Source organism: Cetorhinus maximus, chromosome 26 (genome assembly GCF_964194155.1).
Source record: "Cetorhinus maximus chromosome 26, sCetMax3.hap1.1, whole genome shotgun sequence".
Lineage (NCBI taxonomy): Eukaryota > Metazoa > Chordata > Chondrichthyes > Lamniformes > Cetorhinidae > Cetorhinus > Cetorhinus maximus.
In genome coordinates this window covers 26,710,531-26,725,015 of record NC_135904.1, presented here as the reverse complement: position 1 = coordinate 26,725,015, position 14,485 = coordinate 26,710,531, and positions in this window count along the sequence as shown.

Here is a 14,485-nt window from a genome sequence, read left to right as displayed (position 1 = left end):
TGAAGCACTTTGGGACATCCTGAGGTCCTGAAAGGTGCCGTTTAAATATAACTTCCTTTTCCTCTGTGGCGCTGGCTGCACGTTATGTTTTGTTTTGGAGGGAGAAAAGGAAATATTACAGTTAGCATCACTGTTTCCAATTTGAGGCCATGCCTACCATAATTAGAAAAGGTAGAGGTGCCTTTTCACTTTAAATGAAGTGTCTTTTAGAGAAAAACAGAAACTTTTGTGGCAGGCAAAGAATTGAAGGAATAACTTTGAGTGAAGAAAGCGCTTGAGTGTTTGAAATGATTGGCTGTTGTGGAAATGAGTTTCCCTGACTAGAAGGTGCAAAGTGAGCATGGCGCTGATGACAAGATGGTGCATCAGCTTTGAACAGATGGTAGGGGATGCATATTGGCACCAGAGCCATGACACGCCTTTACCACCCTTGTAAGGTCATTGAACCTCTTCCCGCCCTGTGCTGCAGTTCCTGGGGTGTTGGAGGCTGCGCTGACTGCCTCTGTCGCTACTCTCCAGGCAGTCTGTGCCGCTCTCCTGTGGGGCTTCCTGATCTCGGTGCTTTATAGATTGGCCCTCGATGCCAGTCGTACCATTTTGGATGCATCAGAAAACCAGGGGGCCAGCTGCCGATACCCCATGCCCACTACTCATTCTGCCACCTTGCAGAAAAACAATGGTGCCCTTTCAAGTGAATGCAGCTTTTTAAAGGACTGCACCAGGACTGAATGTTCCTCCAATCTTTGGATCCCTGGAACAATTTATTTGATGATGCGGGTTTCAAATTGGACGATGCTCGTATCACAATGTGAAGTGGAGGGAAATCAAAATCTCCTTCTTTCCGCCATTTCCAGCTCAATTCTGCTGTCAACAAACTATATTCATTCAAACAGTTAAAATAATGGCCATTCATTCTAACAGGTGAAAATTTCACTGATCCAATGGGGTATTCTCAAAACATTTCACCCTTCCTAAAAATGTTGATTCAGGCACAAGGCTAAGGGGTGGATTTTACGGCCCCTTCATGGTCTATTTGAAGGTGGGGGGCTCGCAAAATAGAACAGGCAACCTTCCCACTGCCTTCTCACCCACCCCCCTGAGCAATCTTGCATACTATGGTCAGTGGGTAAGGCATCAGGCAGCCCACCCTTGGGCCTATTGAGGCCTCCACAACTATAATATGTACAGCAGGGGAAGGTGAAAGCCTGGCAGCTCTCATGGCATGGACTGCAGGCAGGCAGGAAAGAAGAAAGTCCCCTTTGGGGAGTCCCCTGTGCCCATCAGGGGCAGCCTCCCCTGTCACAAGATCATGTTCCCCTCTTTATCCCTCCCCTCCAGCCTCTAAAACACAACCCCCTCATCCAATCACTGGGGTCCGCCAGGATGGCCCAATCAAAATCCCTGACTTACCTGAAGTCTGGGATCTTTCACCTCTTCGTCTTTGTGGGCCACCTGCAGCACAGCAGTGCCTGCTTCTCTATCCTGGCGCTGCTGGGGTGACAGAGTAGCCGACTAACCAGATTGGCCAGCAGCTCTCTGGGGCAGTACTTCCACCCCATTGGGACCGGAAGTCCAACTGTAAATCAATCAAGGCTGCTCCCAGCATATCCCCGCTACAAGGCAATCGGATTTCAGTTGGCACAGTGCTGGGGGACCCTTCGGTCGTGATGCGGATAGGTAATCCACCCCCGCCCCCCCCAATCAAATCCATTCCTAAGTGTTCCAGGAAAAGAGGTTCAAGGTCTGAACAAGATAGTATTTCTTTCAAATGAAAGAGATGCAGTTCCTTAGGGTAAACGGCTGACGTCAATCACAGAAAACTCTGTCAAACAAATGAAGCACAGGTTCTCGCTGCTTAATAAGTTTAAATCTGCAACAGTTTCAGTAATTTGTCTACTATTAATTGACTAATAGTTTTGGTGTCCTGAACCTATACAGAAGCAATATTACAACAATAAGCCTACAGCATAATCAGAAATTAATTTTACAAATTCAAATTACGTTGTATTGAACCACTTCTTGAGCTGCTTATGAAACTAAGAATCATATATTTACACCTTTCTTTAGTATGTAATATTATTTTATTTTGAGTGCTAGTTTTCTTGACTTGGCATAGTTTAGAAAACCAAAGCACATATTTGAGAGTCAATAGGAGGGCTAATATATTTAGTATGTTTCTATTATGAAACATGTATGGGATGAAAATGTAAAAATCCTTTAAAATCAAAGTCTGAAGAATATTTTAGCCATTTACACTGTCTCAATAAATGGGTAAGGATAAGAATTAATGATGTAGATTTTCATCATGCTATCCAGATGTAAAACTGATAGGCTGCCTGTTACAGAAAGTGCCCAATTTTCAATGTCATTGAAGAAAGATCACTCTGAGTTATCTCCTGCACATGTGCATATGAAGGTCACAAGACTACAAGAAAATGACAGATGACAAAGACCTTCTGGTTCATCTTAATTCATCCATCTAGTTGTTTCTGAAATGATTCAAGGGCATTATCCAGAAGTTTATTCCACAATAGAATAAATATTACAGTGGCGCTATTAGCAGAGGAACCTTTAATGTACCCCAATAACAAGACGAAGCAGCCCATTTGATTGGCACCCCATCCTCCACCATTAACATTCACTCCCTCCACCACTGATGCACAGTGGCAGCAGTGTGTACCATCTATAAGATGCACTGCAGCAATTTGCCAAAGCTCCTTTGACAGCTGCTCCCAAACCTGCAACATCTACCACCTAGAAGAGCAAGAGAAGGAAGCACATAGGGACACCACCACCTGAAAGTTCCTGTCCAAGCCACACACCATCCTGATGTGGAAATATATTGACTTTCCTTGACAGTCACTGGGACAAAATCCTGCATCTCCCTGCCTAACAGCATTGTGAATGTACCTACACCACATGGAGTGCAGTGTTTCAAGAAGGCAGCTCACCACCACCTTCTCAAGGGCAATTAGAAATGGGCAATCAATGCTTGTCTTGACAGTGATGCCCAAATCCAATGAATGAATTAAAAAAGCCTAAAAATTACATTTAACTGTATGATTTCCTCCCAGACAGAACCTGTGTAAAATAAATAGGCAAAACCTGTTAACTTAGTAGACAAAGGAATGTCATATGAATACTTTAAACAGCAATCCCAGCTTTGTAGGCACATTAAGATAAATCTTGATAAATGATGGTAATGTAACATTTCAAAGTGCATAATATAATTCTGGTATAGTTGTTTTATGGAAAAAAAGGTGCTTCGTCAATACTATCCCTAATCTTCCTTTGGTGACACATAACAACTGAAATGCACAGGCAGTACTTGGGGAGGAAGGAAGCACAAATTGTCATTTAGATGATTCACGTATACACAAGAACGATGATTAAAATCTAAGGCAAAGTTTAACCTAACTTGATGGGCAGGAAGCTGACTAATTAGTCAGTCACCCATTTTGCATCCTGGCTGATTTTAGTCTCTATCAAAATGAGGCAGATGACAGCAGACCTGACCTCGATCATTTCCTACCTGGCAGGTGAGATTAAAGTCACCTCCAGGCCTTAACATGTTCACCTGGCTCTGAAACCCAGCCCAACAGAAAGCAGGAATAAGTAGGGTCTTACTGATTGCTACAATGATTTGTGAAAGAGGCAGAAATGCTGGGTAAACCAGAAATATATGAACCCATGGGAAAAGAGCAAGGGGTGCTAATAAGAACTGGCACAGACAGAAGACCAGAATGGCTTCTTCCTGTGCTGTGTGATACTATGCTTTCATAAATAAAATCCCTTTAAGTCCCAAAAAGATACTTAACAACAATTTATAATTAAATCTGCATCATTTTAGTTTGAAGATCTTTCCAATACTCTCCTGACAAGATGTTGGGTTTGGAAAATCATGTTCACCCCAATGGTGAATTCTCAGCCCTGCCTGCCAGACAACTGGAATCAAGCTGTAATCCTGCAGTGAAGCACATGTTCAGTACATGATTATTTGAAGCAGTTTATTGCAATTAATAATTCAAAAAGAGGTAAATAAGCAAAAACAAAGTTTTGATGAATTTTACACACACCAAGCTGAGATTGCCTAATGCCACCAAGTATACCAAGCAGAGATAAAACTTTATGAGGCAGAGCAGCAGTGTGTACCATCCACAAGATGCATTGCAGCCACTCGCCAAGGCTCCTTCGACAGCACCTTCCAAACATGCGATCTCTAGAAGGACAAGGGCAGCAGGTGCACGGGAACACCAGCACCTGCAAGTTCCCCTCCAAGCCACACACCATCCTGACTTGGAACTATATCGCCGTTCCTTCACTGTCTCTGGGTTAAAATCCTGGAACTCCCTTCCTAACTGCACTGTGGGTGTTACACAACATGGACTGCAGCGGTTCAAGAAAATAACTCACTACCGCCTTCTCAAGGACAATTGGGGATGGGCAATAAATGCAGGCCTAGCCAGTGACGCTCACATCCTGTGAACAAATGAAATAAAGAAAATAGTCTTAACAAAAATGTGACTAAGTCCTATATTCTCAAGAGAGTCACCTTTACTGAATCAGTGTGACTTGTTTATTGTTTTCAATATTTGACATCATGGCATAACTTCAGAGCAGCAGAAAGCCCAAAGAGATTCAGGATAGGGATAATTCAAGGTAGTTCAAGATAGTAAAAGGTAGTAGGTTTTGCGTGATTACAAAGTGCGTTGACATACTGGCCAAACTCAGCCAACAGTAAGCATATGCTTGTCATCTTCTTAGTCTGGGCTGGTTTAAAAATCATAGGGCTTATTTTAACCTGAGAATGCAAGGTAAATGTATGGTATATCTCAGAGTATCAAGCCGTTGGGCAGTTAGAAATGAGCATGTTAAATTCGACCCATTCTTGCTGTTTCTGAGTTTAACCTGCAGGGCTCTTCAGGTGGATGAGACGTCTGCCTAAAGCAGCTGGTGGGAAGGATGGAGCAAGGCTATCAGATAAGTCGAAGTAATTCCTTTGTGGGGCCTGCAGTAATCAGCACACAACTGCCAGCAATTGCCACCGTTATTCTGTGACATTGAGGTCTGCATATGTGCGGTTAAGCATGGAAATCCAGACGTTGTTCTCAGTGATTCTTCACTCTTTCATAACATGCACTGTTCCTGCCTTCACAGGTGTGTGGAAATCTTAGAAATCACTTCCACTTGTTACACGATTAGTCTCATTGTAAAAACCCTTGAAAATGTTATACCTTATTGACAGAAGCATGACTGGACTTTAATGGCGTACTTAGCCATGCTTACTGCTGAACAACCACTCTGGCCCTGAAAAAGTCATTTCATATTTGTGGAGTGTCAAATTTCTTCATTATGATAAAAATATTCCATAGTTTTTAAAATAGTAAATAAAATTAAAGGTTAGTTATGATATTTCTGCTTCTACCTGAATCATATGTATGTCCCAATCTTCATTTTGCTCTCTGTAAAATTATTAAACGTGAAGGACAATCAGTGCTTTTTACTTCCTAGTTCTCTGTCTGCGAATTCTTCAACGTGTTTGGCTGTTTGACCTGCTTGATCTCATCACTGCTGTTGGGCGCCTGGAAATACTCGACAGCTGACACCAGGTTGAAATTAACATCGGGAAAGGCAAAATCGATGCCGCAGAGATCACTAGATCCTTCTGGTCAGATTTCATGGCGGTCAGCAGCGAGTGCCGTCATTTTGCCACTGACCGCAAAATACAGACTAACCCGCTGCCCCATTCAATTATTATGGTTTGCTGTGAATACGGATCAATCTAGTGTGAAAATGCATTTTCATTCTGTTGGTTACCTCAGCCAGAGACAGCTATAATTAGGAGTTGTTCTGCCTTAGAGCTCTAACTGATGAAATTGAAGCACCAACTCTCATTCCAGATTGCTATCTGAAAAGAAAGAGTGTACAAGGTTACAGGGATAAGGTGGGGGTGTCGGACTAGGTAAAATGCTCTTTCAGAGAGCCAGTGAGACTCAATGGGCTGAATGGCCTCCTCCTTCACTGTAAAGATTCTGTGATTCTATTACCCTATTAGTCTGTTTCACATTGCTTTGACTGCAGTAAAATGCCATTGTCATTAGTGCTGCTGCTTCAAGTAGCTTGAGTTGGTTCCAGTTAAATTGCCCATTGTAATTCTCAAGGAGCATCAATTAACGATACTGCGGCAACGGGACTTTGAGAGATTATTTTGTTTCAATCAAGAAAAACACGCACCAAAATTAGAATAAATTCCACAATAAAATGGTCAGAAAACATCATCAAAATCATTATAATTTGTAAGAATGTGTTAAATTATCAAAAATATATAATTATTTCAAAATTAAGAGGTACTATATCATCCTTTTCTAAAAGAGGATCAAGTAGCTTTTTTATTACATTTATGGATATTCTACCACAATGGCAGGTATGCACAGATTTTACAGTTGATTTTGTGTAATGCAGTTGTCAAATGCCAAAATGCGACAGGTGACAAGACAGCAATAATAACGATCCAGTGATACCTCTCAAATGGAAAAGATGCACTAGGCAACGCCTTTCACAGTTTCAGGGCATCCTAATATTCATTACAACCAATTAAGTGCTTCTGCATTGCAATCACCTTTGCGATATGGGGGAGAATTTTCTGTTAGGGGGGATGAGCGGGAGCGGACGCAGGCGGGCGCGTAGCCAATCGCTGCCCTCGATTGGCTGCGCGCCGCCATTTTACATAGGCGGGCCGGTGTGAAGCGCACGCAGAAGCGCTGAGCGCTCCTGAGCAGGCGTGGGGAGGAGGCTGAGTGCAGAAATCTCCCTGAGGCAGCTCATAATTTCATTACGAAAAGTTTAAATAAAGAAAAAAAAATTTCAGACATGTCTCCCTCGTGTGACAGTGTCGCATGAGCTGGGGCATGTCAATGAATTTTAATAAAAACTTTTATGTGATTTATCAATCCTTCATGAAACCTCACCCCGCCCGTGGATGAGGTTTTATGATAAATGTAAAGGCCGCCTGGGCTCTTCGCCCCCCCCCGCCCCCCACCAACCTGTTGATTGTGACAATTAGTTTTTAAATGGCCTTACTAGGCCTTTGGCAGTTTGGTGGGTGCGCACCGGAGTCGGCTGCGCGCCCATCGAACTGAAGATCAGAATGACGCGCGGTGATGTTGGGACGCACGCCCTACATCACCGCGTGTCATTTTATGCATTGGCGAGTGGGGCTCGCCCCCCACACGCCGACCAGAAGATTCAGGCCTTGGAAAACACGGTAACCAATTGTGCACAGCAAGCTCCCACAGTCACTAACATGATCATGACCAGGTGATGTTTTGGTTGAGGGCTAAATATTGGCCTTGACACTGAAGAGAAGCCCCCTGTTTTCCTTCAGAACAGTTTCACATCGAGTTGAGAGGCCAAATGAGGCCTTGGTTTCATCTGTCATCCTGAAGATGGCACCTCTGACAGTGTAGTGCTCCCTTAGAAGTGTTGGCGTGAATTATGTGCTCAAGCCTCTGGAACAGCATTTGAACCAACAGCCTTATGCCCCAGCAGAGAGCGTGGTGACACCACAAATATCTAGCAAGCCAGTTAACATGTGTAAATAGTACAATTTTAAAGAGGGCCCAGAAACAGAGAAACCTGGGGGTGTGTCTGCACAAGTCTTTGAAGGAGGCAACAAGCTGTTTAAAAAAAGGCATTCAGGATCTTTGGGCTTCTAAATAGAGGCATTGGCTGGGATTTTCCATGCCTGCCGGCATAGGGCATGTCCGGTGACATGAGCGGACAATATGGCACAATAGGTTTCACAACAGCAATTGTCCGCTCAGCCCGCCAATTGTGGGCCATATTTCCTGCCATCGGACATTGGGAACCTCATCATAATACATCAGCGTATCATTATGAGGCCAGGCCGCCAGACACATCCTCCACCCGCCTTCCCCCACCCCGCTGGATCATCCACCCACATTGGTGGGAAAACATGCCGACGTGTTTCACAACAGCACATAGGTGACATTCACCTGGCAGGCTGCACTTCACCTGGGACTTCAAGGTTTGCTTGCCCACCTTGCTTTGGTCAGCACTCGCAGTCATCAGCACCAGCCTTCACAGGCAGCACCGCATCAATTTTAGGGGGGCTCACGGGTCGGTCTCTCCCTAACAGATCAGCCATACGTGGGTGGCTTTACAATGACTGTAGGGCTAGGGCTTCTTGGGGAAGGGGGAGAAGTGGTCTCAGGCAAGGGAAGAGGCTGCAGGACGAGGGCTGTATTGGGGAAGGAGGGTAACCCAGGGTGTGTGCGGAAGCACATGTTGGTCTGTGCAAGTGGCCTCAAAATGGTGAGGGCTGAGGAGGCAGTCTCCAGAGGAGATGAGGCCAGATAGACATGTGAGGGTGTGTGTGTGAGAATGGGTGGTGATGTTACTTGAACTGACAGTGAGTGAGATGCCAGTGAATGTGTGATGGGCTTGAGTGTGTGAGTTTAGAGTGATGAGATGGTTGTCTACCCTGGCTGCACGGATGAGATTATTCATCCACTATCGTTTTACCCACCCACTACCGCACTTAGTGCAAACCTGGGATGATTCCATCCATTGTGCATAAAAGTAAGGAAGTTATGCTAAAACGTTACAAACCACTGGTTTGGGCCCAGCTGGAATATTGTAACCAATTCTAGATACTACACTTCTGGAAAGATGCGCTTATAGAGGGTTTGCTGATGAAACGAAGTTAGGTGAAAAAGTAAGCAGTTAGGAGGATGTACAGAGGCTGAAGAGAGATAAGAATGGATTGGATGAGTGGGCAAGATCATGGCAGATGAAATAAAATGTGGTAACATGTGACGTTATTCACTTTGCTGGGAAAAATTTAAAAGGCAAAATATTTTTTGAACAGTGAGAGACCGGGAAATGTTTGCATTCAGAGGGAGCCGGGAGTCCTTGTACATGAGCCAGCATGGATTTCTAAAGGAGAAATCGTGCTCAACTAACTTGCTGGAGTGTTTTGAAGAGGTAACAGAGAGGGTTGATGAGGGTAATGTTGCTGCTGTAGTGTACATGGATTTTCACAAAGCATTTGATATAGTGCCACAAAAAAGACTTGTGAAATAAGTTATAGCTCATGGAAAAAAAGGGACAGTAGAAACATGGACACAAAATTGGCTGAGTAGTAGGTAACAGAGGGTAATGGTCAATGGATATTTTTCTGGCTGGAGGAAGGTTTGCAGTGGAGTTCCCCAGGGGTCCAGAATGGGACCCTTGCTTTTCCTGATATATATTAATGATCTAGATCTTGGTGTGCAGGGGACAATTTCTGATACAAATTATACAAAACTTGGAAACCTTGTATACTGTGAGGAGGACAGTGTAGAACTTCAAAAGGACATAGACCTTGTGGAGTGGGCAGATAGCTGGTAGATAACGTTCAATGCAGAGAAGTGTGAAGTGATTCATTTTGGTAGGGAGAACATGGAAAGACAATATAAAATAAGGGGTACAATTCTTAAGTGTGTGCAGGAGTCAGAGAGACCTGGGTATATATGAGCATAGATCATTGCAGTTGGCAGCACAGCTGGAGAGAGCAGTTAATAAAGCATATAGCATCCTGGGCTTTATTAATAGGGGCATGGATTTAAAGAGCAGGGAGGTTATGCTGAGCTTATAAAACACTAGTTAGACCTCAGCTGGAGCATTGTGTACAGTTCTTGGTGCCACACTATAGGAGGGATGCGATCGTATTGGAGAGAGTGCAGAAGAGGTTTACGAGAATGGTTCCAGGGATGAGAAACTTGAGTTATGAAGATAGATTGGAGAGTTTGGGACTGTTCTCCTTGGAGAGGAGAAGGTGAAGAGGAGATTTGATAGAGGTGTTCAGTATCATGATGGAGCTGGATAGAGTAGATAGGGAGAAACTGTTCCCACTCATCAAGGGACTGAGAACAAAAGGGCACAGAATTAAAGCGATTTGCAAAAGAAGCAAATGTGATGTGAGAAAAAACTTGTTCACACAGTGAATGGTTCGAGTCTGGAATGCACTGACTGGAAGTGTGGTGGAGGCAGGTTCAAGCGAGGAATTCAAGAGGACAATAGATGATTATTTGAATAGAAACAATGTGCAAGGGTATGGGGAAAAAGCAGGAGAATGGCACTAAGTCATGATGCTCATTTTGAGAGCGGGTGCTGACACAATGGGCTGAATAGCCCCCTTCTGCACTGGAACAATTCTGTGATTCTATAATTCTGTGAATGACAGAAAGTTAACATGCAGGTAAAGCAAGACATTAGGTAGGCAAATGGAATGTTAGCTTTGTGACAAAGGGATTGGTGTATACAAGTAAGGAAGTCTTGCTACTATGGTCAGGATATTGTTGAGACCACACCTGGAGTACTCTGTAGTTTTGGTCTCCTTACCTATGAAAGGACAGAATTGGAATGAATGTTCTTGGGATGAGGGGATTGTCCTATGAGAAGAGATTGAGTATACTAGACCTATACTACCTGGAATTTAGAAAAATGGAAGGTGATCTAATTGAAACACATTGGGAAAAATTGTCCCCCCCACCCCACCCCATTGGGGGGGAAGTGCAGGAGTGGGCGCGGGCAGGCATGCCTCTGATTGGCACCCCCAATCGGGAGCATGCCGCCATTTTACGTGGGTAGGCCAATTAAGCTCTATGCACTCACTGTGCGTGCAGGGAGTGGGGTCCCTCAGCCAAGAGTGCACTCTTTCGCACATGCGCGTGAAAGAGCGCACTGATCTCCCTAAGGCGAAGTGCTGCCTCAATCTCAGGGAGATTGACTCCAAATTTAAAAATGTTAAACAAATGATAGGAAGATTTCCCTGACATGTCCCCTCATGTGACACTGTCATATGAGTTGGAACATGTCCATCACTTTTACTCAAACATTTATTAAATATTTAAAAACCCTCATGAAACCTCATCCCGCCTGTGGATGAGGTTTCATGCTTTTTCTTAAGCCCGCCAGTTCCACCTGACGTCATCCCACGTCATCTTACGCGCCGGCGAGTGGGCCCCGCCCCCGCTCGCCGACCGGAAGATCCTCCCCATTAAGTCCTTAAGGGGCTGGACAGGGTAGATACTGATAAAATTGGTAGAATATTATCATCTCTAAAAATTTTCAGGCGTTGGAACCATTTTCAGACCCCAACTTCACTGGCGTCTGACGGCCGCACAGCATCGCGATCTTCCAACAGACAGTCGATCAAGACACCGCCTCAGCACTCACTGCCCAATTAAGGATGGCGGATGGGTTTCCAAGGCAGGAGGGCCAGTCAAAGAGTGCATAACACTGGACAACTGACAGCCCCACAGGAAGAGATGGGTGCTGCTGAGCCAGATAGGGGACCGAGAGAGCATCTCAAAATGGAGGTGCTCTCAGAAGCCTGCGGTAAACTTAGGGTTAAATAATGTCCATAGCTGTCGGCGCTGTCAGTGTGGAGGGGAAATCTCTCCTTGGGATTGATAGTACTCAAAGCGGTGGCCTTTTCAACCAAGTGGTTCCATGATGGAAGGATTGAGAGGAAGTTCCGATGGCCAAGTGACCTACCGCCAGAAGGCTGCTCCCAGGCTCCTTGTCAGTGACAAGCCCATCCGACACCTGAAAAATGCCAACAGGTTCTGGAATTGGCCCCTAAGTGGGGCCTTCATTGGCCTAATCAGCTGCCCGCCTCCATGGAGTGGGTCATTGATTCCCATGTCAGCCCATCCCTGAGAAACCCGCATGGAGACGGAGCAGTGTCGGAAAGCCAAGCCGACATACAAATTTCAAAAATTCCCTACTCACCCCCTTGCCTCCAAAGCTGCCTGTGTGGGCCTGATAAGATTCTGCCCAATGCTCCCCCTGGCTGCGGAATCTAGAAAAGGGTACAGGGTGCTGTAGTCCGAGAATAATTGATCATCCATTTTGGACTGAGATGAGGGGAAATTTCTTCACCCAAGGGGCTGTGAGTCTTTAGAATTCTCTACCCCAAAGATGCAGATGCTTAGGTTTTGAGTTTATTCAAGACAGAGATTGATAGGTTTTTGGGTACCATGGGAATTAAGGGACATGGGGATCGTGCAAGGTGGTAGAGTTGAGATTGAAGGTCAGGCCTGTTCTTATTGAATGGCACAGCAGGTTGGAAGGGCCAAATGGTTTACTCCCGCTCCTATTTCTTATGTTCTTATGTTTTTATGTTCTTATATTCTTACAACTCACTGTGTAAAAATGTATTTAAGAACTTCAATGCACTGCCTGAAAGGTTGATGGATGCAGATTCAATCATAACTTTCAAAAGGAAATTGGGTAATGCTTTAAAAGAAACTATTTCCAGGCCTATGGGGAAAGAACAGGTGAGTGGTACTAGCCATAAGTCAAATTGCCTCCTTTTGTACTGTATGATTCTATGATTAGTTGATTTGTTTAAATAGTCACTATCTGTTCATTAATTGTGCTGATCTGCTCAGGGATCTAAATAGGCAACAAAATGTCATAATACAGATGAAAAACATAAGAACTAGGAGTAAACCAAACAGCCCCTTGAGCCTGATTTGCCATTTAATATGATCATAGCTGATCTTGTGCCTCAGCTCCACTTTCCCGCTGGCTCCACATATCTCTTGATCCCCTAAGAAACCAAAAATCTGTCTATCCCAGCCTTAAATGTATTCAATGGTGGAGCGTCCACAACCCTCTGAGGTAGAGAATTCCAACGATTCACAACCCAGTTCTAAATGATTGGCCCTTTATCCTAAGACTGTGCTCCTATGTTCCACGTTCCCCAGCCAGGGGAAATGACCAATCAGTGTCTACCTTGTTAAGTCCCTTCAAAATCTTGTATGTTTCAATGAGATCACTTCTCAGCCTTATAAACACATTTATTGAGCCTCCCATCTTAGGGCAATCCTCCCACTCCCAGGTATCTATTAGAGAACTTTCACTATGCCGTCTCCAAGGTAAGCATAATCCTCATTAAATATGGAGAACAAGGCCTTAGTTTTTGCTCTCGCTTCAGGTGCACGGGGTGGGGGGAGGGGGGGAGAATTCCTGGATCCACAAACCTGGCGTCCATAGAAGTGGCCCCAAACATCTGATTTTCCATCCGGGTGAGTCGAGTGAGTGAAAATGGGAGTCATGGTGGGTGACTTCGGAAGCAGTGCAGGGGCTACCTGGGGCTGATGTGGGCTGGGCAGAAGGCCTGCCTTTGTGCACTGGCACTTCATCCAAGATTTAAAAATGCAATGAAACATCAAACAGCCCTCACTCTACATCATCCTGCCACAAACTCTCCATGCTCTTTTCATGCCAACCCATGCCACCTCATGCCCCAACCGACTGACTACTCACACCCTCCATGCCAACCTATGCCCCCATGACCTTTATAGCCCCCTGACAACTTAGTGCCAATTCATGCCTCTCCATCCATTAACCTTTGCCCTTACACCCTCCATGCCAACTCAGTGTTAACCATGGGAAGACCTCAGGACCAATGCTGAGATTAAATAAAATAAAGTTCTAAGCGTCTATTGCAGATTTTATTTTTAAAAAACACTCTCACTCATAAAAATGCAATCACTATATTTACATTCCTTCAACTACATAATCCCTTATAAAAACTATCATTTAATTCAAGTACTTAATCCTTTATAAAAATAAACATTGGAATTCATAGTCACATTTCGAAGAGTATATAACCACCTGTAGCTGTCCATCAAACTGAAATGGCAGGCACCCCACTGTGAAAATGGAAGGTTATGAAATCAGTCATGCAGCACTAATGAAGTAATGACCACTCCAGGTTTATGTCCACAGAGAGAGTGAAATAACAAGCAATGATTTTTTTAAACATGTAACAGTTTTTTTTTCAAAGCTGTAAAAGGGAGGAGCTTTAAATGCCTTGATAGCTTGACAATTGTTTTTGACAGTTGCTTTTGTCAGTTCCTTTTGAGGCCTTTGACAGTTCCTTTTGTCACTTTTGGTAGTTGCTTTTGACAGCGCCCATCACAGTTCCCTTGACATTTCCAATGAGTTTATGCACTTTTTATGCACACTCATGTCTACTTTTAAATTCAATAAGTTTATGCACATTTAAGCATCTTGCTTCTCCACAGGGGCACCTTTCCTCTCCAAGTGGCACTTCACCCCTCCCAAAGGTGCCTCATTACCATATCCAAAGAGGTACTCAAACTCTCCAAAAGGGTATCCCACCTCTCCAAAGCACTGGAGCAGATCTAATCTGCACACATCCAGCCAAGATTTTCTGATCCCACCTGCGGGCGGCAATCACCAGTGGCGGGAGCAGAAAATCCTGCCCATCATGTTTCCTACTCCTGGCTTATGAAAATCAGATGTGACTGGAGGCAGCTGCTGTTTTATATGGGTAACTACCTCCGCGAAATGTGCATGCGCATGTGCAAATCCTGACCCAGCCCCATCCCTGCCCCTTGCAAAAATGGTAGGTGCTGTGTTTGGGGGTGGGATTTCCAGACTT